The 5,000-nt window shown below is 41.8% G+C and overlaps 1 non-coding gene across 1 annotated transcript in view; it reads right to left on the bottom strand.

Moving 5' to 3' along the window:
• LOC123719531 overlaps window positions 1-1,052 on the bottom strand; it is a 1,906-nt gene extending 854 nt beyond the window's left edge. Inside the window, exon 1 of the ribosomal RNA XR_006755591.1 lies at window positions 1-1,052. This exon is cut by the window's left edge and continues 854 nt beyond it. This is a non-coding gene — a ribosomal RNA (small subunit ribosomal RNA).
• Between the last annotated feature and the right edge of the window lie 3,948 nt (window positions 1,053-5,000).

Below are 5,000 nucleotides of genomic sequence, written 5' to 3'. Positions count from 1 at the left end.
CTTTCGTTCTTGATTGATGAAAACACCTTTGGCAAATGCTTTCGCTGATGTTCGTCTTGCGACGATCCAAGAATTTCACCTCTAACGTCGCAATACGAATGCCCCCAGTTATCCCTATTAATCATTACCTCGGAGTTCTGAAAACCAACAAAATAGAACCGAGATCATATTCTATTATTCCATGCACGAAATATTCAAGCGGCATTTTGAGCCCGCTTTGAGCACTCTAATTTGTTCAAAGTAAAATTGTCGGCCCACCTCGACACTCACCGAAGAGCACCGCGATAGGATTTTGATATTGAACCGGCGTTTTACCGCCGGCTCACCGACGATATGCTCCGCAGACGTGTCAGTATCACCGCGGATGCGGTGCACCGACAGCGCGGCGCACAAATGCAACTACGAGCTTTTTAACCGCAACAATTTTAGTATACGCTATTGGAGCTGGAATTACCGCGGCTGCTGGCACCAGACTTGCCCTCCAATTGTTCCTCGTTAAAATATTTAAAGTGTACTCATTCCGATTACGAGGCCTCGTAAGAGTCCCGTATCGTTATTTTTCGTCACTACCTCCCCGTGCCGGGAGTGGGTAATTTGCGCGCCTGCTGCCTTCCTTGGATGTGGTAGCCGTTTCTCAGGCTCCCTCTCCGGAATCGAACCCTGATTCCCCGTTACCCGTGACAACCATGGTAGTCGCAGAAACTACCATCGAAAGTTGATAAGGCAGACATTTGAAAGATGCGTCGCCGGTACTGGACCGTGCGATCGGCAAAAGTTATCCAGATTCATCAAAATTAACGACTTCGGACGCATGGCCCTCCGCCGATTGGTTTTGATCTAATAAAAGCACTCATCCCATCACTGGTCAGAGTTCTGATTGCATGTATTAGCTCTAGAATTACCACAGTTATCCAAGTAACTGAGTAAGATCTAAGGAACCAAAACTGATATATTGAGCCATTCGCGGTATCGCCTTAATACGGCTTGCACTGAGACATGCATGGCTTAATCTTTGAGACAAGCATATAACTACTGGCAGGATCAACCAGGGAGCTGCTTACGCAAACGACACGCCTACACCGCGGTCACGCGGCTTCGGCGAGCCGCTGGCTCGGCGGCGTCGAGGGGCGCGCGCTTGCGCGCGCGCCTTCTCGACACGCGTGAACGTAACGCGTCGAATTTGCACGCGACGCGACGTTCGCGCTTCATATCGATAGACTAACTTTGACCGGTCTACGAGCGGCCGTCCCGTCACGATCTCGCAACGAGGTGATGTACAACGATGCTCGACCACTGTGAGGGACATAAAACTGCAACGAACACGACCCCGCGGGCGGGAATCGATGTTGTGACAATTTGAAAATTGAACATTCATCTAAACGCAACTTCTCAATTTTTATTCAATACGTTATTGTAAACATATTAAAACTCGGCTGGCAATTACATGCGCACACACACGCATGATTCGCACTAGATACGATCAACGCCCGGAGCTTGAGGGATAAATTCCAACACGACGCTGCGCACACCGTTTCGACGATGGGCGCGTGTGCGTCCTCTTTTATACATTCTTTCCATATACGGTCGCCGTGGCGACCGCGCACGTGTCGAACACGCTAGGCGCCCTGCGTTGAGGTGTGCCTAGAAGCGTATTCTTTTAACATCACAGATAACACCGGGGGAGACGGTCCCAAATCTTGGTCGATTGGTAACATCACCATACGGTCTGCGAACGCGGTGCTATAATATAATTTTATATTATATTATATAAAATATGAGGAGGAGTAGTATGTATATTCTTTGTTATTTTGTGTTGACACAAGAGAGATATATAAAATGTACTATACACCACACACACAGAGAGAGAGAGAGCTGGGAAAGATCTCGGCGGTCTCGCATTCGAAATACGAATTTGATATAATTTCCTCCGAAAATCCATACCCATATCTATATCATCCATGCGCGAATATATGTATATAATATTCTCACACTTCGCACAAACACAAAAACAAGAACACATTCTCTCTCGTCCGTCGTTCGTGTCTATTTGAGACGAACGACGCGCGGCAACGAGAACGAGTCGACGCTGTGCGCACGACTGTTTCGCTCCACATCTATACCGAGAGCAATAGTCCGCGTCGGCATTGGAGCGGACGTCGAATGTTTCTCGTAGAGCGAGCGAGAGAGAGACGATTTTTCATTTTATTATGTATGTGTATTGGCGTGCAGTAGTAGCACGTAGTAGTACTAGTAGTAGTAGTAAAAAAATATTATTATTTATTTTATTGACTGATATGATTTTGTTTGTTTTCTTTTTTTTGCATAGACATTTGTATTGATAGATATGTTTCTCGTTGAAGCTCGCAGCACACGCTCAGAGAAATGGCAATGTGGGTTTATTTGAAGAAAAAAAAAAAAAAAAAAAAAACAATTAATTTATTAATAATATGTATGTATGTATGTATGTATGTATGTATGTATGTATGTATAATAATGAATTATAATAATTATTCCGATGCAACGTCAGAGGAAAATGTTTCTCGTACAGGTGCGGCGCGCGACGGCCGGCCGCTCGACAGTTTCGCGCCGAATGTTTCTCGTTGAAGCTCGCAGCACACGCTCAGAGAAATGGCAATGTGGGTTTATTTGAAGAAAAGAAAAAACAAAAAAAACAATTATATTTATTAATAATATGTATGTATGTATGTATGTATGTATGTATGTATAATAATGAATTATAATAATTATTCCGATGCAACGTCAGAGGAAAATGTTTCTCGTACAGGTGCGGCGCGCGACGGCCGGCCGCTCGACAGTTTCGCGCCGAAAGTTTCTCGTTGAAGCTCGCAGCACACGCTCAGAGAAATGGCAATGTGGGTTTATTTGAAGAAAAGAAAAAACAAAAAAAACAATTATATTTATTAATAATATGTATGTATGTATGTATGTATGTATGTATGTATAATAATGAATTATAATAATTATTCCGATGCAACGTCAGAGGAAAATGTTTCTCGTACAGGTGCGGCGCGCGACGGCCGGCCGCTCGACAGTTTCGCGCCGAATGTTTCTCGTTGAAGCTCGCAGCACACGCTCAGAGAAATGGCAATGTGGGTTTATTTGAAGAAAAGAAAAAACAAAAAAAACAATTATATTTATTAATAATATGTATGTATGTATGTATGTATGTATGTATGTATGTATAATAATGAATTATAATAATTATTCCGATGCAACGTCAGAGGAAAATGTTTCTCGTACAGGTGCGGCGCGCGACGGCCGGCCGCTCGACAGTTTCGCGCCGAATGTTTCTCGTTGAAGCTCGCAGCACACGCTCAGAGAAATGGCAATGTGGGTTTATTTGAAGAAAAGAAAAAACAAAAAAAACAATTATATTTATTAATAATATGTATGTATGTATGTATGTATGTATGTATAATAATGAATTATAATAATTATTCCGATGCAACGTCAGAGGAAAATGTTTCTCGTACAGGTGCGGCGCGCGACGGCCGGCCGCTCGACAGTTTCGCGCCGAATGTTTCTCGTTGAAGCTCGCAGCACACGCTCAGAGAAATGGCAATGTGGGTTTATTTGAAGAAAAGAAAAAACAAAAAAAACAATTATATTTATTAATAATATGTATGTATGTATGTATGTATGTATGTATGTATGTATGTATGTATGTATGTATAGTAATGAATTATAATAATTATTCCGATGCAACGTCAGAGGAAAATGTTTCTCGTACAGGTGCGGCGCGCGACGGCCGGCCGCTCGACAGTTTCGCGCCGAATGTTTCTCGTTGAAGCTCGCAGCACACGCTCAGAGAAATGGCAATGTGGGTTTATTTGAAGAAAAGAAAAAACAAAAAAAACAATTATATTTATTAATAATATGTATGTATGTATGTATGTATGTATGTATGTATGTATGTATGTATGTATGTATAGTAATGAATTATAATAATTATTCCGATGCAACGTCAGAGGAAAATGTTTCTCGTACAGGTGCGGCGCGCGACGGCCGGCCGCTCGACAGTTTCGCGCCGAATGTTTCTCGTTGAAGCTCGCAGCACACGCTCAGAGAAATGGCAATGTGGGTTTATTTGAAGAAAAGAAAAAACAAAAAAAACAATTATATTTATTAATAATATGTATGTATGTATGTATGTATGTATGTATGTATAATAATGAATTATAATAATTATTCCGATGCAACGTCAGAGGAAAATGTTTCTCGTACAGGTGCGGCGCGCGACGGCCGGCCGCTCGACAGTTTCGCGCCGAATGTTTCTCGTTGAAGCTCGCAGCACACGCTCAGAGAAATGGCAATGTGGGTTTATTTGAAGAAAAGAAAAAACAAAAAAAACAATTATATTTATTAATAATATGTATGTATGTATGTATGTATGTATGTATGTATGTATAATAATGAATTATAATAATTATTCCGATGCAACGTCAGAGGAAAATGTTTCTCGTACAGGTGCGGCGCGCGACGGCCGGCCGCTCGACAGTTTCGCGCCGAATGTTTCTCGTTGAAGCTCGCAGCACACGCTCAGAGAAATGGCAATGTGGGTTTATTTGAAGAAAAGAAAAAACAAAAAAAACAATTATATTTATTAATAATATGTATGTATGTATGTATGTATGTATGTATGTATGTATGTATGTATAGTAATGAATTATAATAATTATTCCGATGCAACGTCAGAGGAAAATGTTTCTCGTACAGGTGCGGCGCGCGACGGCCGGCCGCTCGACAGTTTCGCGCCGAATGTTTCTCGTTGAAGCTCGCAGCACACGCTCAGAGAAATGGCAATGTGGGTTTATTTGAAGAAAAGAAAAAACAAAAAAAACAATTATATTTATTAATAATATGTATGTATGTATGTATGTATGTATGTATGTATAATAATGAATTATAATAATTATTCCGATGCAACGTCAGAGGAAAATGTTTCTCGTACAGGTGCGGCGCGCGACGGCCGGCCGCTC

Source organism: Pieris brassicae, unplaced genomic scaffold (assembly GCF_905147105.1).
Source record: "Pieris brassicae unplaced genomic scaffold, ilPieBrab1.1, whole genome shotgun sequence".
NCBI classification, from domain to species: domain Eukaryota; kingdom Metazoa; phylum Arthropoda; class Insecta; order Lepidoptera; family Pieridae; genus Pieris; species Pieris brassicae.
The sequence above is the reverse complement of the archived record's forward strand: the minus strand, read 5'-3'. Positions and strand labels throughout refer to the sequence as shown.